This window comes from Lathyrus oleraceus, chromosome 1 (genome assembly GCF_024323335.1).
Source record: "Lathyrus oleraceus cultivar Zhongwan6 chromosome 1, CAAS_Psat_ZW6_1.0, whole genome shotgun sequence".
In the NCBI taxonomy this organism is placed as follows: domain Eukaryota; kingdom Viridiplantae; phylum Streptophyta; class Magnoliopsida; order Fabales; family Fabaceae; genus Lathyrus; species Lathyrus oleraceus.
In genome coordinates this window covers 415,500,584-415,510,661 of record NC_066579.1, presented here as the reverse complement: position 1 = coordinate 415,510,661, position 10,078 = coordinate 415,500,584, and the positions used below count along the sequence as shown (strand labels likewise).

The 10,078-nt window shown below is 36.4% G+C and overlaps 1 long non-coding RNA gene across 1 annotated transcript; it reads right to left on the bottom strand.

The window, feature by feature from the left end:
- Positions 1–2,002: 2,002 nt before the first annotated feature.
- LOC127077434 (uncharacterized) lies at positions 2,003–3,620 on the bottom strand. Its single transcript, XR_007787251.1, has 2 exons — positions 2,490–3,620; positions 2,003–2,411 (listed from the first exon to the last, which is right to left on the bottom strand). It is a non-coding gene; the product is annotated as an uncharacterized LOC127077434 (long non-coding RNA).
- Between the last annotated feature and the right edge of the window lie 6,458 nt (positions 3,621–10,078).

Here is a 10,078-nt window from a genome sequence, read left to right as displayed (position 1 = left end):
TGCATTTGGATGTTTGAGCACAAAGTTATGGCATGTTGAAGTTGGCATGAAAAACTGGTTCCATAACTTCGAAAAATTTGAGTGTTTCATGGCTGAAAATGACCTATAATGTCCCAATGAATTACATGGCCCTCCAAGCATATTTTGACTTTGATCATTGAAGAAAACTTGTAGAGCGTATCACAAATGATATTTTTTCAAAAAGAATCAACTTCATATGTTAAAAGTTGAAGAAATTATGATCTTTGAAAGTTGGAAAAAATTCACTTGAAAATAGGTCAAATTCCACTAAGTCCACAAATGACCTATAATGTCTCCAAACTTTTGATGATCCTCCAAGCATAATTGGCTCTTGTCATGTAAAGAGTAGTTGTAGAGGATGTAGATAAGAGTCATATTCAAAAAGGTTCATTCAAAAATGTTAAGAATTGAAGGAGTTGTGATCTTTGAAAATTTGACTTCAAATTATTGACTTTTCGGTCAAACCACTTGGGACAAGCTTTTGCACTTGGACTTTTATTGCATTTCAAAGCACATGGTTGTTTATATGAACTCAAGATAAAGTGTCATTGATTGGCTCTTGATTAAATTGATCAAATCTTGAAGTTACTTTTTGAAGAAAGCATGGAAATAAACACATGAACTTTTGACTTTCCTTGAGAGGTAAGCCACAAAACTTTAAGATGCTCTTGATTTGAGAAGCCCTACCTTGCACAATAGACTTAAGGGAAATAACACTTATTTTTGGTATTTGATTAATGGTTAGATAAGCATTGAATCAAATAAACACAGAGGTGAAACACCATCAAAGAGGTGTTTGGTGATCCCTGCAAAAGCATACCCAAAGATGGATAAAGGGGAATGACCAAAATGTGACATTGTTTGTATGTAAAAAATGAAAATGAGATGTGGGATCTTAGGGTTAAAAATTAGGGTATGACACCTACTTACTAGGCCTATGTTCCTAGCTTTCCCAAAAAAGATCTGGGTGCAACCATCTGAAAATACCTAATGGTTGGGTTATGGATCAGGTCTTGGTTCATTCTGAGATGGTTTGTTGGGTAATCTTATGTAATCTCACCCCAGAAATAGTCGAGATCTAATTGCATGTCATCATCAGTGGGTACCTCAGAATAGACATGAGGGTCATGTTGGAATGCTAGGAGACGGGTTAACTCTCCTTGGTTAAGGCGATAATTTCTTCCAAATAGTCAAAAGGAAACTATGCCTCTTGATGGTCCTAATACAAGGTTAGGTCGATAGTCAAAAGAGCTAAGGAATTCTAGGGTTAGGTTTCTGTATGTCATACCCCAAAATTTATCCTCCCCTTTTCATTTCTACCTAACCTTTGGTTTAGGATCTCATATGCATACCCATGACATCATAGTACATTCCATTTGCATCAAGAAGCATAAAATTATGGATTTAATGGTCTTGATTACACAGAACATTGAGTTGAGGGAGAGTCATTCATCCTGGTTGTCTGTGTCACGGAGCATAGCTTGAAACCCTAATTCTTTGACCATGGTTGTGGTCATGGCATTAGTTCAATGGTGTTGGGTGTAAGCGTTATCAAGATCAATTCAATTCCTAAAACTCTAGTTGTTGGTTGTGGCACCATCACCATTTATGTGCAGTCAAATTTGAAAATTCATCTGATCCATTATGGATGCCTCATGTGCTTGAAAGATTCATGATCTTGATTCATTTATTAGGATTCATTCAAAGCTTCACATGTCCACGGCCTTTTGTTTGATTTGTGTTCTTCTGATTCGATTCATAGCATGGCATAAATCATTTGGGTTCAGAGGCATTGTGGTCCAGATTTAATTTTCCATAAGAAAATACATATTTTTACCTAAGTTAATTTTTGATCAACTGTTGACTTTTTGGTCAACCAGTTCAGCAAAGTCAACCATCTAACCAAAGTTCATTTTTAATCCATGATTCATTTTCACATCATAACCATTTTTAACCACACTTATTTCAAACCATAACCAAGTTCATTTCAATTCACCATTTCCATTATAAACCATTTCATATACATTGAATTCCCATTCGAACCATTCAAATACAATGTGAGTTCTAATTACCATCACAAATCCATTCTATTTCAAAATTACATTACAAATTCCATTCATTATAATAAATATTACATTACAATGAAAATTACAACAATATCAAACAGATGAACACTAGCTAGTTTTTTCTATACAGTTTTACCATGAAAATATTGCTTATGACAAGAAGGAAATATTTTAAGCTGCTTGGAAGCAGTCAACTGCATTACCTCTTCGACCATCATTCTTGTGAGTTAATCCGAGGAAATTCTTCGGAACCATTCTTTAAGCATCAAAAAGGCTCCAAGATCTCGCAACAACAATGTTGGAGCTCTGGAATGATGGATACACCTATTGAAGAGCAACAAAAATTTCAGAATGTTACTTGTAATATAGCTGCTTCATAACATGAAATAACTGAACCATAACCTTCAAAAAAATCCATAATAGATTTGCACAAGAGGGATTCACAACAATTTTCAACCATTCACAATCCCCGTCCAAAACAGAAACTTTTCCAACCAATAGCTCCTAACTGCTTCCAAAATAATTTTGAACCTCAACATTGATAACTCCGATTCAGAACCGACCCCGACTGTCTCTAACAGAAACCGTAACCTCCCACAAACTACCCTCACTCGAACCAACTCTAACTGCTCCCTCCAACTAACAACCCCTTCTAAACAAATCCAAACTCGAACAAACTCCTTTATTCTTCAACCTACTAACAACCTTCCATAACAGAAAGAACCTCCACACAACCCATAACTGAAAGGAACCGCAAAAACCAATACACTCCAACAACCCTTCGAGGAACCTTCCATCAAGAGAACCTCAAACCGAATTTCAACTCCCTCTACTTCACTCCCCAACCTCCAAAAACAAAACCAACATAATTAGAACCCTCAACGGCTTGAAACCTCTTTGATTCTGAACGGGAACTCCTAACCCTACTGACCAAGAGAACCACAAAATCGACTGAAACCGAATTCACAAAAGGGGAGGGCATCCTAACGGAAACAAAAACAGAGAGTAGATGAGATTTTCTAACAGAAAAGAAGGAAAAAGAAACTCACGGATTTTTTGGGGAGGGCGAAGAGAACAAAATAGTAGAAAAGAATTGAAGAAGAGGGTTCAACGATTTCCATACTCAAGAACACTCCTTCACTCTTTGTCATCAACAACAAGAACACTCATTCACTCTTCGTCATCAATAACATGAAGCTCTTCATAACCATCAACAACACAAAGTCCTCATCACGCATCAACAACAGAGCACAAGACACGGATTCGCGTTTGCTTGCGCGGCCACTGAGAGGGATCTTCCGGCGCCGAGGGTGAGTCTTCGCGTTTGACCTGAATTTTGCATCTAGTTTGAATTTGGATGCTTGTTTTCTTGATACCTTGGTTGATTTCTTGGCTTGGTAAACCCGGTTGGTGTTTGAAGATGTAGAGCTTTGGCCTTTGGACTCGAGCAATTCTTTTGGCCCAAGTGCATGTTTTTAAATACCCCTCCTTGCTTTTACCCCTAGGCCATTAGCCAAATTTTCATGATTTAGTGTTGATAATATCCATCATCTCTTGTTAATTTATGTTTATTTAATTTAATTTTTGTTTATTAATTCATGCCACTGATTCTTTTTTTTATCTTGTTATAATTAGGATAATTCTAGATCTTGATCATATATTAGGAATTATGTTTAATTAGGATTTAGGTAATTAGAATATGATTAGGTTTAGTCATTTTTCTTAATTAGATTTTTTGGATTTTTTAGAAGTTAATTCCACATTAATCAACCTTGCCATGAGGATTTGATACTCCATGCTAATCCATTTTTGTTGATTTAATTCATGATAGAATAATATGCTTTAAAATGTTGATTTTACCATGAATTTTCCATGAGGTTAATTTTCCATTTCATTTGTCATTTGCATTATGCTTGCCATGTCCATGTGTAGGCTAGATAATGGTGATTAAGATTGTGAATTTGATTTGACAAGTTTGATCCTAATTCATGTTTAGGTAGATTTTTAATCCTTAGAATTAATGTCTCACTTTAATTGTCCATTTAATCGATTCATCTGGTTTGTTATTATATTGAATAAATTGAAAATCTCATTTCAATTTAGGTGATGAATGCCTTGTATGTCTAATTTCATTTGCCATGATCACATGATTAGTTTTTTATTTGTTTATCCATGATTAATCCATTGTCAGTTGAATTGATTTAGATATTTGAATATGCTTACACTTATCATTCTCATTTGACTTTACCTCATAGTAACCCCATTTGTTGTTTGTGTCCACATGTGACTTTGAGCTTCAAGCACACTCCTAACTAGCCATGCCTCTAACTCATTCACTTGACTTGTATTGTGTAGAGTACCATGCCACTTATATGTTTTAGGCATGGTACATAGTTCGTAATCTTGTTTAAATTTATCTCCATTTACATTCTATTTAGGTTGTATTGTTTCCATCCCCCCATAGTGGGTCATATGTCACCCCATCCCATGAAGATGTAATAGTCTATGTTTATTTTTTTTATTAGTTCATCATACATGCTAACTAAAAAGATAAAAACAAATAATAAAATAAATCATTTCAAAAGAAACAAAAGGTACTTGATCCAACGTCAAGTTGTTTTCCAAATAAAACTCACATCATTGTAACGCGAGTACTTGATCCAACGTCAAATATCTCTCATCCATTCCATGATCCATGATCCACATCTTTTCTCCATTCCCTTCTCAATCCCATTCTATCTCTCTCCTCCATTCACACACACTCCTTTCATAATAAATTCAAACACTTGATCCAACGTCAAGTGCCTTTTTTCAAAACTATTTCATAACACGCTGGAATGCAAAAATAGGGTGTTTGTGCTTGTACACAATATTCAAGTACTTGGGTTATAGGCCTACCTAGCTTGAGGACCCAACATTTGACTTCCCCCTTAAAACATCTAATGATTCAAATAGGTTCAATCTAGGTGCTATGAGGAAGAAAAAGGGTAGTCAGGATACCATTGTCCTCTCGACTCATAAGTATTCTGATTGTTGATCGTACTTAGTCAAGGTTCAGATAATTGTCTCCCTCTAAGTTCCAATGATTAGACTTGTCAAAACTTTTTCACAATTCAAATATATTTTTGGATGAAAAAAAGTGGTTAGGATAACATTGTCCTCTTAACTCCTGAGTTTTTGGAATGTTGGTTGTATCTAGCCAAGGGTCTGATGCTTGTCTTCGCACATAAAATCAACCCTAACAAATCAAATCATCTTTTGCCTCAGTGCATTATTCAAACCTTTTAAAAGGGATGTGTTACTTCCGTTCTACCGTGAACGACGCTTAAGCCTTCATGTGTGAGCAAGTAATATTTAACTGCTAAAGTGTGATCCAAGCGCATCCATTGTATCATAAACAAGCAAATACTTCTCGCTCTCATGATAGAGTATATAAGCAAGTGAACAATAGCACACGAACGTCAATATTGTTCAATAAAAATAACCAAACACACTCAAAAATTTGATTTATAAAAGTTTATGGTGCGGAAGCAAGTTTCAAATATTCCGCGGATCAAAAATCGTCTAACCAAAATGACCAGTCACTATTTATGCTATATATTTTGTCACTTATTTGGAAAAAAAATCCAGGTAAACTATATTACTTTGTTCTTAGTTAGTGGTATGTTGAGTCAATTTCTTTCACCGATAGTTAATTTTATTGTTTCGTCATTTTTAAGTGTCATTTCTATTTGTTGCATTTTACGCTTTGGTTGTCTACCTTTTCTGCGTTTCAGGTTCAAGCTGGTAGTCAAGTACGATCAGATGTAGAAACCAATCAGAAGTGCAAAGTATCAGAAAGATGTTTCCATGTTCCAGTAAGCCTACTACGGTCACCTGTAACACCTACTACGGTCCATAGCAGGAAGTCTTGAAGCAAATGATAAAACTCATCCAAACAGGGGCTTACAACGACCACCCATTACACCTGCTACGGGCTGTAGTGGAAGGCCTGGCACAGAAGCCCATATTCCACAGGAGACAGTGACCTTCTACGGCCATCCATAGCACTTGCTATGGTTCGTAGCAGGAGACCTGGACAAGACCATCAGAAATAATGGCCTACTACGGCCACTCGTAACACCGACTACAGGCCGTAGTAGGCACGCGTGGAAAAAAATCCAATTTTGTCTTCTCTTTTGTTATTATTAAGTGAAGGGTATTTTGGTCAAGTGGAAAGCTGATGTGATGGACTTTTGTGGCTTTGTTTGAGGAGAGAAAAAAGTTTTCTATTAAAAGGGGAGTTTTCAGACAAGAAAGGACACACTGGTTGGGAAACAAGAATTCACACGATTCAGATTAGAGAAATCAAGGTTTTGAGAGAAACGAGGATTTCATGAGCGGAAGCAATTGAAGATCAAATTTCATCTGAATACTTGTAATGTCTCCATTTTATATTTTGATTTCCTTGAATACTATGAGCAGTTAAACCCCCCAATGCTAATGGATGTACCTGATTTGAATCTGTAATGACTATGAGTTTATATTTGCAATAACAATATTGTTTTTCATAATTAATTTATTCTTATGATGTGCTTAATGCCTTCTCTTTCGGAATATTGAGATTTTTAGATGATTATCAATTAGGTTGGACCGCCATTGATAATTCTTTCATGAGAGTATTCTCTAGTAGATATTACCTAGGACTAGGGATATCCTGTAGGAACCAAATTGTTCTTGATTTAATAATGCTTAATTTCACTGGTTAATTTCTATGGACATAGAGATTAAGGCTGAATGATTAAGGGTTTTCTCACCAAGGTATTGGGAGAAAACATCCTCGAGAATTGGTATTAATTAATTAATATTTGTTGTTGTAATAGTGACTCAAAGTTGTTAGAGTGAGGAATCACACACATTCCCTAGCATATTACTCGTATCTTTAAACTCTTTCTCAACACTATTTATTTTATTTGCAATTATTTTTCTATATTCGAATCAAAAAAACCCCAACATAAGTTTTTGTTTAATTGAACACAATTAGAACTTAATATTTACGAGCAGTCATTGAGATCGACATTCGGAAAACTTTCCTCATTATTACTACAAAGGAAAAAATAGTACACTTGCTATTTTTCTGATCAAGTTTTTGGCGCCACTGCCAGGGACTGCCAAAATATAAGTTTAATTTAGTTCAATTAAAATTTTGTTGCTCTGCAACTAAAATTTAATTTCTGTTATTTCATTTATTTCGACCTTTATCAATTAATTTGTCTCTGATATTTTTTATGCGAGGTAAGGCCTCAACTGAATTTCCTTTTAATGCAAAAATCGAAAGAACTTTGCGTGCAAGACTCAGACAAGCTAGATTAGCAAAACTGGAAACAAACAAAGAACAATCAATTATTCATTAGGAGCCAGATTCAGAGCCGGAAAGAGAGGCCGAAACAATGGGTGAAAATCCACCACCACCGGAAAGACTGTTAGGTGACTATGGGATGACAAATGCATCGGGCGATAGGCTAACAATTGTGAATCAACCGGTGAATGTGCCAAACTTTCAGCTGCATCCCATCAATATTAATCAACTGGAGAGGAGAACTTTTTCAGGAAAGATCAACAAAGATGCAAATAAGCATTTACATAGGTTACTGATTATGAGCACCACTCTGAATATAGATGGACACACTGAAGAGGCAAAGAAGCTACAAATGTTCCCTTTCACCCTATCTGAAGATGCAGAAGAATGGTTCTACTCATTACCTGCTGGGAGTATTACCACCTGGGAACAAATGGAAACCGCTTTTCTGAATGAGTATTTTCCAGCTTCATTTTTCCTCAGGAAAATATACGACATCATGAACTTCAAACAAAAAGAAGGGGAATCACTTGGTGATTCATACAAAAGATTCAAGAGGTTACTTGTTGCTTGCCCAACATACAACTTGGATCAGACAGAGCAAATGCATATGTTTGTCAATGGTCTTCGACTAAAAACAAAATAATTGATTGATACAGCAACCAGTGGCTCATAAAACTTTTCAACAGCCACAGGTAATAAAAATATCATTGAGGCAATCACTGCAAATGAGCATTTGGAGTTATATGATAGGTGTTCAAGCAAACCTGAAAGAGTTATTGATCTGAAGCTTGAAACAAATAAAATAAGGATATAAGACACAATTGTTGCAGAAGTAGAGAAGAAACTAAAGGCCATGAATATTGGTACACAACAGGTAGCTCAAATTCAGCCAGTCTAGAATGTTAATTGTGAAATTTGTGCAGGACCTCATTCGACTGCATACTGTGTTGCAACTGCAAAGCAAATAGAGGAGATAAATTTTTTGAGGCAGAACAACCCTTACTCTAAACTTATAATCCAGGGTGGAAGAATCATCCTAAATTCTCCTGGAAAGATCAAAAAGGGAATGTTCAACAACAAGGTCAAAGTCAATACCATAATCAATATCAACAATCACAACAACAACAAGCTCCGAAGAAAGCAGATTGGGAAATAGCCATTGAAAAGATGGAAGCTCGCAATATTCAATTCCAAGAAGAGACTAGAAATAATCAGAAAAACACCACAACTTCTATAAAAAAATCTTGAGGTACGAATGGGGAAAATAACACAACAACTAGCTGGTTCCCAAGCACCGGGTACACTACCTAGTGGAATTGTGATAAATCCAAGAGAACATAATAATGTGAATGTTATTGTAACCAGAAGTGGTAAGTCCGTTGTGAATTCTTAGAATAAGCAAGTGGAAGAGGATGAGTTGCTAGAAGTGTATTTAGAAATAAGAGATCATGAGAAAAAACAAGAAGAGGTTGTTGTATTACCAATTGTGGAGGAAGATAAACAGAAAGACCCTAAACCGATCATTTGACTCTCATATCCTCAAAGGACAAAGAAGAAGAAGAAGAAGAAGAAGAAGAAGAATGAGAAAATTTTCGAGAAATTCTTGGAGATATTCAAGAAACTTGAGATAAACATTCCGTTTGCTGAGGCCTTTGAGCAAATGCCCTTATACGCTAAATTCATGAAAGACATCGTCTCAAAGAAACGTCCCACCAACATTAAGCTTGTCCTGTTAACTAAAACATGTAATGTTATTTTGCAGGGAGTGAAGATACCAAAGAAGAAGAAGGACAGAGGATCAATTACTATTCCTTGTACTATAGGAAATATAACTTAAAAAAAATGCTTATTGATTTAGGGGCTAGTGCCAGTTTGATGCCTTTATCTATTTTCAAAAAATTAGGAATTGGCACGGTTCAAGACACTAGGATGACACTACAGTTTGTTGATCACTCGGTTAAGCGACCTTATGGAGTGATGGAAGATGTTTAGGTGAAGATACACAAATTTGTTTTCCCGTTAGACTTTGTGATTCTTGAAATGCCTGAAGATGAAAAGATTCCTCTCATTTTAGGTAGACCATTTCTAGAGACGGGAAGATGCATGATAAACATAAAAGAAGGAACGATGACTCTAAAAGTTTATGATGAAGAATTGAAGATTGATGTCTGAAACACTATGAAATAGAAAGACAATGTTGGTACTGTCGCATCCGCGAAAAACAACCGGCGGGCCAAAACAAAAACACAACACAGAGTCGCCACTACGCGTTATTTATCCCAAGATAGGGAAAGGAAACGCTCAGAGAAACCTGGAAAAAGCATGGTCTCGCGACCAAAGAGAAAGGGTAAGGGAGTCGGTTACGCAAGGGGAAGGTATTAGCACCCCTCACGTCCGTCGTACTCGACGGGATCCACGCTCTAAGAAAAGAAAAGGTTGCTAAAACACCACACACACACACGCACCGAAGACAACACAGGTGGGGTTAAGAGGAAGAGAGCTCGATAGGACATCGCATCCTATGCCTACGTATCTCGTCTGGAACGAGAATCAGAGCTGCCGTAGTTCGGCTTACGCACGCCAAACAAGCAAACACAAACACAAGCAAACATGGAGCCTGAATGCCAATCACTGGACTTACATCAGCATC